Raw genomic sequence first — 16,280 nt, 5'->3', positions numbered from 1 at the left:
AGTCTTTGTTGTCATTCCTCAGAGGGCAAACCCTTTGGCATGCACACAGTCATCATGGTATGGCAGCGGTTTTAGCCCTGTTTCTTTCACTAATTTTTATTTTCCACAGTCTGCCTTGTTTGGTATCACACACAGCTGTTAGCTTGCACTAATTCCCAGCAAATTTCTCTATTGTTGTTCACATTGTCCTGTGCTATAAATTTTTCTACAGTCTGATCACATTAACGTTAGGCAGAGGTAGTTTTGGCAGTTTGTTCTGATATCAGAGGGGCTCTTTCTATTTGTCTCTTTCCATATCTTTCTCTGGTGAACTAGCCGGCCTATAGTTTAGCTTGCTGCTTTTAACTAAGAGGAGCTATTATTTTTTAAGAATGCCCTAAGGCCTCAACTTCCCCACACTCTTTTCAAATAGCTCTTCGCGGAAGAGTTTTGGAGTTCTCCTCTTATTGATTGCTGCTTCTTCTGCACAAAATCTCTGAGCCACTTATCCAGTTAGTGTCTACAGTGGTAGTCTCTTGTTTTCTTGACTTTCTTCAGTCACTGTGAAACCTCTGTCCTTCTAGCAAGCTGGGGAGATGGCAATTGGGAAACCAAAATTGCTTAGTCATGTTTCTGGAAGCTGGGGAGAAAGGGAGATCCTGATCTCTTGGCTTCACTCTCTAGGAATTTAGCCTCTGCAACACAGATTTGGAGAGGGTGAGAAATGTTAGTTAGTAATCAGCCCCTCCTGATGAGGTACCCTATTCTTTAATTGGAACTGAAAAGAGAAACAAGACCATCTTCTTAGTCACACAAGCCTAGATTTGAGGGAGGAAGGGAGGCCTTGATCTTTTGGCTTCACTCTGTAGGAATATAGCCTCTGCAACATAGATTTGGAGAGGGTGAGAAATGTTAGTAGCCAGCCCCTCCTGATGAGATACTTTATTCTTTAATTGGAACTTGACTGGAACGGAGAGGAGAAATAAGACCATCTTCTTAGTCACACAAGCCCAGATTTGAACTTCTGTTAAGCTGAGATAATGATGGGAGAGGGAGCAGTTCACAATTCAAATGCAACCCACTCTTACTGTTATTACCAAGTTTTAGCGGATTTTCCTGAATAACCGTTTCTTTATTTGCTGTAGGCCCTTGGGACAATTTCCAGAGACTTTAAATGGTTCTGTGTGTGTTTAATAGATTTTATCAGTTATGCTTGTTTCACTGAGGAATGGATCTGTAGAACTCCTTACACTGCTATATCAGAAATGGAAGCTTTATTTCTCATTTGATTATAAATTTATCTTAAAGAATCTGTCATCTGGTTGTCATATATCTAAACCTGCACACATATTTGTCTAATATTTATCTCTATAGAAAAGGTAGAAGGATATAGAAAGTCTATTATAACTGTTTTTCATATCATAAGCATTTTACATTTGACATTAGCAACATGGTCTTATTTTTTCACAGAATTTTTGTTGCCTAGCATTGTTTTTTTTTTCCTTTAACTTTTAGATTATTATTGTGTCATATTTTGGTTTGTCAGTCACACTCAGCAGTTCGGTAAAAATCTGTATAGAAGCACAAGAAATTAATAATATGCCAAAGTCAGTTTTACCAATTATCTCAGTGGAAGAGATTAAAATAATATGTGTACTTCTTATAATGTTTTAAATTATTAATATAATTAAATGCATTATTTAGCTAATGAAACAGAAAAAAGATCCCCTACATTCTGTAAAACAAGTAAAATAGCAATTGGGCTGAGGATATTTGCACAAAGCTTTTTTAGACTTTTTGTGATACAGCCTGAACTTCCGGGGAGTGCATACTTAAATTCCAGCTCTTTCACTTACTTATCAAATACTCGGGTTTCCTCACTTCTCTGTGTCATGGTTTCCTCAGCTGCTAATGAGAACAAATAATAACTGTCCTTCCTTATAAGGTTGTTGCAGGGGCTTGACAGAATAATGCAAATGAAACCTCTTATAAAGTGATATACAAATATTAGGGACCATTGCAATATTTCTGCGTGGAATATCGTAGTGACTTAGACTATGTCCCTATATGAAAAGTACTTTGTTATGTAAACTCTGCACAGAACAAAATGCATTGTATTATGTTTCGATACAGAATAGCTCTTATAATATAAATCTAATTTTGTTTTAAAAATTTACAAAAACTTAAGTCAGTAGCATGAAGGCACAAAAAATGGCAGGTTACTTTAATTATAGCAGTTACTGGTTACAGACTGCCTGAGACAGAGAGAGGGAGAGAAGCAAATTAAAATGTTTAATATGTCTAGTCCACCATAGATATTTTTCTCTTTACCTCTGCTTAAAAAAATTCTAAGAAAAGAAAGAATATTGTTTTCGCTCTTTTTCTTTTATATTTCTAGTTTTGGACTTCTACGTTTTCTGATTAGTCATAGGATATGATGTTTCAATATTTGTAATTTACATTTAAGCAATGTTATATTTATTACCCAGAAACTAGTTTCTGATTTTTATTAACACGAATATTTTTTAAAAGGAAAAGAGTAAAAACTTCATTGTCCCTTAAACTGAAAAACGAACATTCATTCTTTGCCTTTAAGATTCTTGTATATTTTATACATTTTTCATATACAATAGGAAATAAGTTTATAAGAAACTACACACAAATTAAAATATACTAATGTACACTTGAAATAAAAATGAAGTTAGTATTTATGTAAAATTAAACTTACTTTTATCCAAGTCTTAGAAATGAATGTCTTAAACTTGAAATTCGGCAAGATACCAATGCTCACAGGATTTTATTGACACATTAAAAACACTGTTAAAATTATAATCCAGAGTAGTCTGATTTTGCTAATAAGCTATAACACCACTCTGTTTCTCTTCATTATTTTCTTTTATAAACTAAACTGAACTGCCACACGTTTTTATGTAAACTCCAGCATTTGTTACAAGTTAGCCCAGAGATTTCTCAGAAGATTACAGTATAAACAAATCATACACATACATACACATGTATATTGATAGCTGTTGTGGTAATGATAGTGGGGTGTTTAATATCCTATTTTCCATCTCACTTAGGCTTGAAAACGACACAATATTAACTCCTTCCTTACAATATGCTTTTATCTAGAAATAAAAATATATGTTGTATAGAATTTAATAGGATGAGAAACTGTTATTTAATCAAAGTTTTCAACAAGGAAGCCAAGAAAAGGGATGTAAACCATTTGGTGAAGAGAAAAAATCCTGATAAAAAAAGGTAGAAATTATTTTTACAGTAAAATGATTGAACTGGATCCTGAGAATAAGGTAAATCAAACAAAGAGGTCCTTAGAAGTGTGTTGGTTTCAGAATATAAAGATGCAATTGCCTACATTAAGCTTAAATGTAAGTCATACATGACTAAAATGTCTTGTGATACTTGAGATACTTGATACATTTTCCTGAAATAGTTTTTATTAGTATAAAAAGGAACTTAGGTTTGAATTTATCTTTTTTTTTTTTTTTTTTTTTGAGACGGAGTCTTGCTCTGTCACCCAGGCTGGAGTGCAGTAGCCGGATCTCAGCTCACTGCAAGCTCTGCCTCCCGGGTTCACGCCATTCTCCTGCCTCAGCTTCCCGAGTAGCTGGGACTACAGGCGCCCGCCACCTCGCCCGGCTAGTTTTTTGTATTTTTTAGTAGAGACGGGGTTTCACCGTGTTAGGCAGGATGGTCTCGATCTCCTGACGTTGTGATCCACCCGTCTCGGCCTCCCAAAGTGCTGGGATTACAGGCTTGAGCCACCGCGCCCGGCGAATTTATCTTTTAAAAATTACTAACAATGTGGCCTTGTGCAAAAGATTTAACCACTCTGATATACAATTTCATTATCTTTAAAATGGGAATAATAAAACCTACATCAAGGATTGTTGAGAAGAATCAAAGGAATGATAAAACTGTTTTGTAAACTGTTGGCAGCTATTCAAATGTTATTTTATGTAATAATTATCAAACTGTGGGGAGATTATAATAATGGCAACACTTTGTGACATATTCTAGGACAATATATGTTGTGGCAAAGTCCTTTTAATAATAATATGCCTATTTTGTGTTTGCTATTAGACTAGGGAACATCAAAAATGAAGATTAAACAATATCGTGTGTTAGCGAAAATCAGGATAAATAGCATAATTGAGGCAATATGCAGACAAGACACAAGTCACTTATCAAGAATGAGCTGTGTATGTCAGGAAGGATTTTATATGGGATTTACCTGTGTTCTTTGGCCACTTTCTTAGGAGTACTTTATAATATCAGTGAAATAATAATGTGAATAATGTACAGAAAGGACTGTAATAGAGATTTACTGCTTTGGACATTATAAATGGGCATCAGAAATAAACTATTTGCAGAGATGAAAAAGAATAAGGTCCAGTTAAATAATGCAGGTATTAATAGAGTTAATGCCTGGCAAAAATGATAAGCCTCTCTGCATGGTAAGTCTACTTGGAACTTGGAATATTAAAGTTATTACTCCAGATGTCAACAGAAACAAAACTGAGAAATTTTTTAAAATATCAAGCAGTGGGGTTTTTTTTTGTTCATTGAAAAGAAAAACAAAAAAGACAGTGTATATTAGTATTTTGTAAAAGAAAACTAATCCATATGTAATTAGTTAAAGTCCTGCAAAATTTGCTCATCGAAGGATCTTTATATAGTTAGCAAAGTAGGAAGGGAAAAGTAAAGCCTGGAAAGGTGAGGTACTTCCTCAAGATCATACAGCTACCTTTTGCCAGGTCTGGAAGTAGGACTCGGGGACTTTCCTTCTGTTTCACTGTCCTTTTCATTATTGTATAGTATCTTAATTATCTAGATAAAATAAAAGAAAAACATGTATCAGTTATTGTAAGTGTCTGTAATATATACAAGCCCCTTCAAATATTTTATTAGGAAATGAAGTGTTTCTTTATTCATTTGTGTCTGAAATAATGAATCTTTTGATCCTTAGATCTTTGATCCAATATGATAGCCACTAGGTACATGTAGCTATTAAAATGAAAATTGAAATTAACTAAAAATTATAAATTTCTCAGTGGCACTGACTATATTTCAAGTGCTTAATAGCAACATGTGACTCATGGCTGCTGTATTGGACAGCACAGATATAGAACATTCCAATCATTGCAGAAAGTTCTATTGGACAATGCGGCTCTAGGTGCTCTGTCGGGGGGATAGAGAAGGGGCTAGCAAGGCTGGCTTGATCCAAGTGACCACTGCTTCTGCTACCACTACCATTATTGTCTTATAGTTCTTAAAAACCACTATATATCTTTATTTCCAATTCTTTGAAAAACCTGTAATGCTTATCTATTTATAACATATTATATTTTAAAGTTGAGAACAGTTCAACAACTGTTTGGTGTAAAATAGCTATCATAAAACTAAAATTCAAATGCAGGTATCTATCTGGTCAGATGTTTCAAAGTCTTGGTTTCCTTACGTTTAAATGCCAATAATATTAATATCTCATTCAAATGTGGTGAGGATTAAATAGATTTAATGTAACAATGTAAGCGTTGTGTTTGGTATCAAAATGAGTAGTTAATAATGGCAGCAATGGCTAATGACTTGTAATAGTAAAATGTAACCCCTTTTCTAGGATTTAAAACTATGAGTTAAAATGCCTTAACACAAAATAATAATTATAACATAGCCAAATTTTTGTTGCATTTTACACTTTGCATGAAAATAATTACATAAGATATTATCTTTTGATTCTAACAACAGATAAGGAAATTTAGTGTTTAGAGAGATTACATAACTTGCATGTGACTCAGGAGTTGTAAATATGGACCTAAATCCAGTTCTTGTGAAGTCTAGTTATATTTCACAATACTGAGCTAATGGTAGAATTTTAGGCAGTATTTAAAGCAACTAAAGAAATAAAGGTTGGTGCAAATTTAATGGCGGTCCTTGCCATGAAAAGTAATGGCAAAGTGTGTCATTAAATTAGTTTTAATGGCAAAGACTGTCATTACGTTTGCATCAACTTAATAGTTTTGTTCTGAATGTGTAAGGCTAAAGTTTGAATCAGCCACTATTTGCTTATTTTATGTGGTTTGGATATGCATAGAAAAATGGAGTCTGTCAAGTTCAGGACTCCTGATGGTCAACTGTGATAAGAAAACCAGATTCAAATTCTTATACAATAAATTTTTAATTTTTACTTTTTCTCCAACAAAATAAATGCTTTCCAGAAATACCTTCTATGTAAAGGTGAAGTATAATTTATTCACTATTATTATTTGAAAGGTCATTTTATACATGCAAAATCCCAAGTTGTTCTTTGCCACCTGACACATTTTGATTCTCCATAGATTTATCCCTGTCTTCATTTACTAAATTAAAAAAGACAAACCCATGGTTTATGTAACATTTCAAATATGATAAGAGGAAATTGTCAGGCTTGTTTGTAGCAACCAAAGCAGTCATATCAACTTAACTAAGAAGAGTGATTTCTGATTAAGGTCCTAAAAGAGAATATTTAATGTCATAGCTCAAACTAGCTAAAAAAAAAAAAGAAAGGGTATACTGCTTTGTTAAAAGCCATGACGGGCCTTTGAGAACTACAAATGAAACTCCTTTCATAAATCACCCACTGCAGTTGGTGCCAGCACACAGCTCAGTATTTGACTTCCTCTCCTTGTGAGTCACAAGCCTGTATTATCAACTTTTAAACTTATACAGGGGAACACTGATGAGAGTTACTCCCAGGATTACCATCACATACAAGGGAATTCTGATAACTCTAATTAAAAGATATTGAACTTCTTTCAAACTTTTATATCAATGAATAGCATGAAGTAATTGCAGACTCATACTTGAAAACTATGTGAAGGTATTGGAAGGTTCTGTAATACTAAGCTTGGAACATAAGTTAAGGCTGACTGTAAACACAATTTAGTTGGCAGCATTTCATTGAAAGATAATTTGGATCTGTGGCTGCCAACCCACACTGAGGGATTCCGGAGACAAGACAAAACATTCATACACACACACACACACACACACACACACACACACACAAACACACACACTCTCTCTCTCTCTCTCACACACACACACACACACACATTCTCTCTCTCTCTCTCCTCCCCCCAACACACAGACAGCACACACACACACACACATATCACAGACACCTTGTCAGAAACAGTGCCAAAGCTGTTTCAAACAAATGGAAATAGAGTTTGAGAAAAATGAAAACTGTGGTTAGAAAACTAGAGCTGCTTTTAAAAATATATCGACGTGTTATACTTCTACCAGATAATTTTTAGTAAGAACAACAGCAATCTCTGAATCTATATTGATTTCGAGGCTGTCTATATTAATTATTCAAAAGGCTAGTTTTCCATTTCTCCTCCCTGCCTATAGCTCTGGCTTGAGTTGCTATGACTTCTCTGAGTGACCGTTTTTTTCCTGCATACCAATATTTTGCTATCTGAATCAAGCTATATATTTCAAAACATTAGTGACAAGTTCAGAGAGAACACTCCAGGACATTTCTGTTGTCAATATATCTTTTCTCATTTTCACCTATGTTGGCCATTAGTATAATAATCCCAAATACGATTTAAAAAATCAAGATTCTCTGAGCTCAGTTGATAATATTTGCAACAAGGGTCAATCCACAGATTACTAGAATCTGAATTTATATGATTTTTTTTTCCAACATGAAGTCAACATTTCCTAACAAAATTGTTTTATCTGGGCAATCTAATTTTCTCATTATTGTTTCTTCACATGAGGAAAAAATATTTCAGAACATAAACATGACTTGGCCTGTTGACAATCATACCAGGTACATTTTTTGAGACATTTCTCTTAATATAGCATGTATTTTACAAAATAATACCCACATTTACAGGTTGATTATCAAAATCTCTTTAAAACTGTAAATATTTCCTCCAAAATAATTATTTGCCATCATACAGGTCTGATGCTTTTGAAATTACAGCCAGGGCATGGTCTAAAATAACTATGACACACTTAACAATTTAGAAACAGAACAGTTTGGATTTTTCTTGCAGTGGTATTGGATTCAGATAACATACTACCTCCAGGTAAAGTAAAGTCTTAGACAATCTGATTTACGAACAGTAGGTATTTTTGTTCACCAGAAGGGAAGTTGTTATCTACCATAAACATTCATTCATGTGAGCCACCAAAAGTAAGCAATTCCATAGAAATCACATTTGGATAATATACTTGGAAAGTGTAACATGTAAGATACCAGCATTCTATGGGATCAAACTTACATATACCTGAAATATTAATGAAAAATATGATTACCTTGTATTTCATGGTAATGTGTACTATATAATATGAACTAATTTTCTAAACTGATTTTTTAAAAACCCAAGAACTTAGTTTTCCATTACCAAAGAAAAATAGTAAAGGACTTCAAACACAATTAGACATTCATAAATATTCCATATATATATCGGAATTATAAAATTCATTCTTATAAGTTATTGGTCCATGAGTGTGATCAAGAATAGTGAGAGTCTGTGTGTGTTCATGTGCATGTGTGTGTGTGACAGAGAGAGACAGAGAGAAAGGTAAAAAGAGAGACAGAGAATGAGATGGAGATGGAGAAAAGAGAGAAAAGAGAGAGCCTGCTGCTGTTCTTTTTCCTCAACAGTAAAATATTTGTGTACTCTGGCTGTTTTATGTAGCCAGCTTTTCCACATACATAAGAAAATGAAAACACAATCTGTTCAGTTCCTAGGACCAATTTTCCCCAGACCTTTAACTTTTTCCCTCTGACTTTTGGTAATTACTGTAACCATTTGGTTTATAACCATGTGTAAAATGGAAACAGCAATGAAGTATACCACACTGAAATTAAAAACAAACAGACAAACAAAAAACCTTTAAAAGTATCCCTTCCATGCAAATAAGTAACTGCTTAAAAATAATGATGATTTTGGCAGCATCCATGGCGCTGTTTTCTTTTGCATATTTCAAAATGAGGTCACAGGTAGCTCAAATTCATTATTCTACAAAATGTACTTTAGACCACACAGTATATGCAAGCAAAAGTTTTTCTCCTCTAAATTAATTTTGTTTGTAACATATGTTTTTATTTTGTGCCAGGCTAGAAATGAATAGAGATACAATTTGTTCTGCTACCACAAAATCTTGGACATGGTTATGTCAAAATCAATCTAATTGTGGGATCCACTAAATTTTGATGCCATTTTATCTAGCATATTAAGTGAAAGAGTTAGATAAATGCCATGCCAACAAGTTTCTAAAATCAAGAATCTGATTTCAAAGCACTGTTTTACAGGAAATCTCTCTTTGATAGTAAATTCTGGTTTATTAGAAATGACTGAACATGTCCGTCATTATCCAATTGATGTTTCTAATTGCAAGGTTGTATCTATTCAGTTACACTAAGACTCTTCTGAGAACTTCTGGTCCCTAGAGCAGTCACGTGTGTGCATCTGTTAGGCTTTCTTCCTTCTCTAATTATCATGTTCCAGCAGTGAAATTACCATCAATACTATGCACAACACGGGTGTTTATGGGAACATATCCCCCCCCCGCCGCCCCAGTAAAAAGGTCCAGGAGAAAGTGTACTGAAGGTCAACTACTAGTCATAGGCTGCCATTATCAATAGAACAACAAAAAAAGCCCAATTTTAAAAGGCTGCAATTGGGAACACCTGGGAATATTGAATTTTCTGTACTGTTTGCCTAGCGGGACATGGTAGCGCCCTCTGCCAATTTATATAATTATTTAAAAAATTGGCATTACCTTTTTCTTCCTTAGCCAAAAACGCTGTTAAATGCATTCCATTTGAATAATTTTGGCCCTCTCACAGCTAGTCAACCTTGCTGCTTGCTTTTCCTGTGAGTGGTACTGTTAATTGACTTTCTTAACCTTCTATTATCCAAAATGAAGTGTAGGACTGACCTGTTAGCATTTCAAAAATCAGCATGAGTGGTACACAGCCTTTCCTATAGGATGAATTTGTAGTTTGCCAATTAATCAACATAAACTCACAATTCAATCTGCAAAAATGTTCAAAGCACAGATAAAATGGAGTTCCTTGGGTTTGTACAAACTCTCCCCCACTAATTTCTATAGATTAATTTTTAATGCTTTCTGATTAATCATATTTCAGGCTTATACAATTCAATCAATATGCTTTGAATTTTTGTAATAAATGACATATGCATCTTTTTGAAAGAAGTAATTATACTTTTGGAAAATAGTTTCCATTATTCTTCCATTGCCAGGCAATATACTGCTATCATTAATAACAATTACTCAAGCAAATGGGCTACATTTGTAACTTTTTGACAGCAATGCAAGTATCAAAAATCTGTAGGAATCTAGGAAACAACAGACTTAACTCATTGGCTACATACTTTGGTCACACAAATTGTTGGCTAGATACTTTGGGCATATAAATCGATGTCAGTGGGCTTCAGCTTCCCCAATTGTCTAATTCAGACTGTTATCAACAGCAAATCCTGTATGTTAACTTTTTTAAAACTTCACCATGGATAGATGAAATGTTAATTCATACACTAGCATTTGAGAATAATTATAATTTCAAAGGTCTTGCTATAGGGACAATTATATCTTATTATATTATGTTGAATAAATTAGTTCAGGTTAGATATAAAAATATACATAAACTAAAAAGTCAACATCTACTTGCATATTCATTAGTTGAGTGTAGAATTGTCTTATGATCTAATCTTGTTTCTTTTCTTTCTATTTCTCTTGTCTAATCTCTTCTTGTACTTTAACTTTCCTCATTGGAACCTGACTAAAATAGTCACAAAAAATTTTAACCACACATATGAGTTACTATTATAATTCATTCAAGAAACGTATTTAGCTCTATAAGAGATACAAATCCAGAAATTCAGGGAATCATCCAAAGGTGAATTATTCCTAATGGACATGAAGTAGTTATCTCAATCAATACTCAACTCTAATTTTTTACTTACTTTTTTGATACAGGCTCACCTTGTTTAGAGCACTTCCAAAAAAATCATTTCCAACTGAATAGGACAATGTGATATAATGTCAGAAGTTAAGGATCTTAGAGATTGGAATAAATTAAAAGCAAAGTCAATGAAATGCCTATTATTTTCAAACCATTACAGCCAAAGCCAAATAAATTGAGATTTAAGTGGAAAAGAGGGAGAAAATTCTTTAATCTTATATTCTCAGGAAATGAATTTGCCAGGACTAACCATGTTTGGGATTTAGCATTTAAAACCATTCTAATAAACTGGAGTTTTCAATTAAGAGCAATGGAGATTCCAGATTCCAAAGATATAAATTCCACTTAGTGGAGCCAAAAATGTTTTAAGCATCTCTTGGGAAGTAATAATCCTCTTTCACATGTGGCAATAACAAGATGCTTTTGCAGATTATCTTCTAAAATCTTGAAGGCGTAAATTCAGATTGACGGGTGAATTGGACTCTAAAATATGCTATGGTTAGAAAAATGATTACTTGTATCACAGTTTAGGGGTTACAATTTTTTTAAGTTAAAAAATTAATTTACAACCAATCCAGAGATATTTAAACACTCTTTTAAATGAGTAGAAAAATTCTGCAAATCTCTTTGATGGGTTTTAATATACTATAGGTGTTCAATAAAAAAATTTTGGCAATAGCTCTTTAGGCCTTAGGATGGTTTAATAAGTGACATCTGCTTTTTTTTCTATTGTGGTAAAAAAAAAAAAAAAAAAAAAAAAAAAAAAAAGAACCACATACACAGCATGAGTTCTACCCTCAACAAATGTTTAAGTGTACAGTACAGTATTGTTAACTATCAGCCAATATTGTACAGCAGACCACTAAAACTTTTTTGTTTTCTACGACTAAAATTCTCCACCATCAAACAGCAGCTTTCCATTTCTCCCTTCTCCTAGTCCCTGGCAGGCCATTTTACTTTCTGTTTTTGTTGTTTTATGTTTATTTTTTTGCTTCTATGAGTTTGACTAAATTAGATACCTCATAAAAGTAGAATCATGTGGTATTTGTCCTTCTGTGACTGGCTTATTTCATGTAGGATGATGTCTTCAAGGTCCATCCACGTTGCAGCATGTAACAGAGCTTCCCTCTTTTTTTTTTTAATTATACTTTAAGTTCTAAGGTACATGTGCACAACGTGCAGGTTTGTTACATATGTATACATGTGGCATGTTGGTGTGCTCCACCCATTAACTCCTCATTTACATTAGGTATATCTCCTAATGCTATCCCTCCCCTCTTCCCTTCCCTCCACCCCACAACAGGCTCCGGTGTGTGATGTTCCCCTTCCTGTGTCCAAGTCAGAACTTCCTTCTTTTTAAAGGCTGAATAATATTTCATTGTATGTATATGTCACGTTGACTTTTTTTTTTTTTTTTTCTTTTTGGATTGAGTTTCGTTCTCGTTGCTTAGGCTGGAGTGCAATAGTGCGATCTCGGCTCACTGCAACCTCCACCTCCCAGGTTCAAGCGATTCTCCTGCCTCAGCCTCCCAAGTAGCTGGGATTACAGGCATGCACCACCATGCCAGGCTAATTTTGTAGTTTTAGTAGAGATGGGACTTCTCCATGTTGGTCAGGCTGGTCTCGAATTCCCGACCTCAGGTGATCGGTCCGCCTCGGCCTCCCAAAGTGCTGGGATTACAGTCGTGAGCCACTGTGCCCAGCCCACATTGGCTTTATACATTCATTGATGAACATATAGGTTGTTTCCACATCTTAGTTATTGTTAATAGCGCTACAGAGAACATGAGAGTGCAAATATTTCTTCAGAATACTAATTTTAATTCTTTTGGATCTATATGCAAAAGTGCAATCACTGGAATATATAGAAGTTCTATTTTCAGTATTTTGAAGAACCTTTATGCTGTTTGCCATATAAGCTGCATAATTCTACGTTCTCATCACTAGGGTTTCAATTTTCTCTACACTCTCACTAACACTTGTTATTTTCTGTTGTTTTGATAGTGGTCATCCTAGCAAGTGCGAGGTGGTAGGTCATTGTGGTTTTGATTTGTGTATCTCTGATGATAAATGATGTTCAGCATCTTTTCATATACCTGTTGGCCATTACATATGTCTTCTTTGGAGAAATGTCTGTTAAAGTCCTTTGTCCATTTAAAAACCAGGCTGTTTTATTGCTATTAAGTTGTAGGAGTTCCTTAGGTAATTTGGATACTAACCCCTTACTAGATACATGGTTTGCAAATATTTCCTTCCATTTCATAGGTTGCCTTTTCACTCTTTCAATTATAGCCTTGGCCATCAAGAAGCTTTTTAGTTTTTTGTAGTCCCAAGTTACCTATTTTTGCTTTTGTTGCTTGTGATTCTGGGGTCATATCCAAGAAATCATTGCCAAGACCAATGCTGTGGAGATTTTCCTCTTTGTTTTTTTATTTTATTTTTGTTTTTGAGACAGAGTCTCACTCTGTCTCCCAGACTGAAGTGCAATCGCACGATCACAGCTCAATGCAGCCTCGACCTCCCCAGACTCAGGTGATCCTCCCGCCTCAACCTCCCAATTAGCTGGGACTACAGCCATGCACCACAATGTCCAGCTAATTTTCTCTCTCTCTCTCTCTATAGATAGATAGATAGATAGATAGATAGATAGATAGATAGATAGATAGATAGATAGATAATTTTTTAATCAATGCAGGATTTTGCCATGTTGCCCAAGCTGGCTTCAATCTCCTGGGCTCAAGCAACCTGCCCACCTCAGCCTTTCAGATTGTTGAGATTACAGGCATGAGTCAGTTCACCATTTTACTGTGTTTGGCCATCCCATATGTTTTCTTCTAGGAGTTTTACAGTTTCAGGTCTTACATTTAATTCTTTTTTTTTTTTTTTTTAAGTTCTGGGGCACTTGTGCAGGATGTACAAGTTTGTTACATAGGTAAATGTGTGCCATGGTGATTTGTGGCACCTATTAACCCATCACCTAGGTATTAAGCCCAATATGCATTAGCTCTTTTCCTTAATGCTCTCCCCTCCCCCACCCTCCCCCAACAGGCCCCAGTAAGTATTGTTCCCCTCCCTGTGTCCATGTGTTCTCATTGTTCATCTCCCACTTAAAAGTGAGAACAAGGGGTCTTTGATTTTCTGTTCCTGTGTTAGTTTGCTGAGGATAGTGGCTTCCAGCTTCATCTATGTGCCTGCAAAGGATGTGATCTCATTCCTTTTTATGGATGCATAGTATTCCATGGTGTCTATGTACCACATTTTCTTTATCTAGTCTATCATTGATGGGCATTTGGGTTGATTACATCTTTGCTATTGTGAATAGTGCTGCAATGGACATATGCATTCATGTATCTTTATGATAGAAAGATTTATATTCCTTTGGGTATATACCCAGTAGTGGAATTGCTGGGTCAAATGGTATTTCCGGTTCTAAATCTTTGAAGAATTGCCACATTGTCTTCCACAATGGTTGAACTAATTTACATTCCTACCAACAATGTAAAAGCATTCCTACTTCTCTGCAACCTCATCAGCATTTGTTGTTTCTTGGCTTTTTAAAAATGGCTTTTTAATAATCGCCATTCTGACTGGTGTGAGATGGTATCTCATTGTGGTTTTGATTTGCATTTCTCTAATGATAAATGATGTTGGAAGCAAAACACTCCTCAGCAAATGTAAAAGAACTGAAATCATAACAAACAGTCTCTCAGATCACAGTACAATCAAATTAGAACTCAAGATTAAGAAGTCCATTTAAAACCACACAATTATGGGGAAATTGAACAACCTGCTCCTGAATGACTCCTGGGTAAATAATGAAATTAAGGCAGATATCAGAAAGTTCTTTGAAACCAATGAAAACAAAGAGATAACACACCAGAATCTCTGGGATGCAGCTAAAGCAGTGTTAAGAGGGAAATGTATAGCACTAAATGCCCACACCCCAAACCTAGAAATATCTCAAATCAACACCATAACATCACAACTAAAATAACTAGGGAACCAAGAGCAAACAAATCCCAGAGCTAGCAGGAGACAAGAAATAACTCTAAGCTCAGAGCTGAACTGAAGGAGATAGAGATATGAAAAACCCTTCAAAAAAATCAATTTTCTCCTATATTTGGAGCTGTTTTGTTGAAAAAAAAATCAATAAAATAGACTACTAGCGAGACTAATAAAAAAGAAAAGAGAGAAGATTCAAATAAACACAGTCAGAAATGATAAGGGGGATACCACCACTGACCCCTCGGAAATACAAACAACCATCAGAGAATACTATAAACACCTCTATGGAAATAAACTGGAAAATCCAGAAATGGATAAATTCCTGGACACATATATCCTCCCAAGACTGAACCAGGAAGAAGTTAATTCTTCAATAAATTTTAAGTTGATATTTGTATATATTCTGAGATAAGGATCCAATTTCATTCTCTGTATGTGGATATCCAGTTTTCCCAATACCATTTATCTAAGAGAATATGCTTTTCCCATTGTGTTTTTTTGTACTATTTTTTAAAACCTGACATAAAATTCTATGCATTCATCATATATAATATAATGTTTTGAAGTACATATACGTTGTGGAATGGTTAAATCTAGCTAACCAGCAAATACATTACCTCACACAGTTATTATTTTTGTGTCAAGAACACTTAACACTCATTCTTTTTGCATTTTTAAAGAATACAATATATTATCATTCACTGTAGTCACCATGCTATACAATAGAGCTCTTGTACTTATTCTTCCTATCTAACCGTAATTATGCATCCTTTGACAAACACCTCCCCAAACTCCACTTGCCTGTAACTACTATAGCCTCTAGTAACCACCATTATAATCTCTACTTCTGTAAGATTAACTTTTTTAGATTCTACATATGAGTGAGATTATGCATTATTTGTCTTTCTGTACCTATCTCTCCCTTTAGATATTTCATTATTTGCTTTATATATTTAGAAGTTCTGATATTGGGTACATATAGATTTACAATTCTTATATCCCCTTGATGAACTGACCTCTTTATCGTTATGTAATTACTTTCTTTGTCTCTGTTTGCATTTTTTCACTTAAAGTCTACTTTGTCTGATATAAGTATAGCTACCTCCTACCTCTGCTGTCTCTAGGTTTCTATTTTTATGGAATGTCTTTTTCTTTCCCTTCATGTTTAACATATATGTGTCATTGAAGGTGAAATAAATCTCTTATAGGCAGTATAGAGTTGGGTGTTGGTTTTTTAAAATCTTTTCAGCTACTTCATGTCTTTTGACAGAAGAATATAATC

This window comes from Macaca mulatta, chromosome X (assembly GCF_049350105.2).
Source record: "Macaca mulatta isolate MMU2019108-1 chromosome X, T2T-MMU8v2.0, whole genome shotgun sequence".
NCBI lineage: Eukaryota > Metazoa > Chordata > Mammalia > Primates > Cercopithecidae > Macaca > Macaca mulatta.
Note: the sequence above shows the minus strand (reverse complement) of the source record.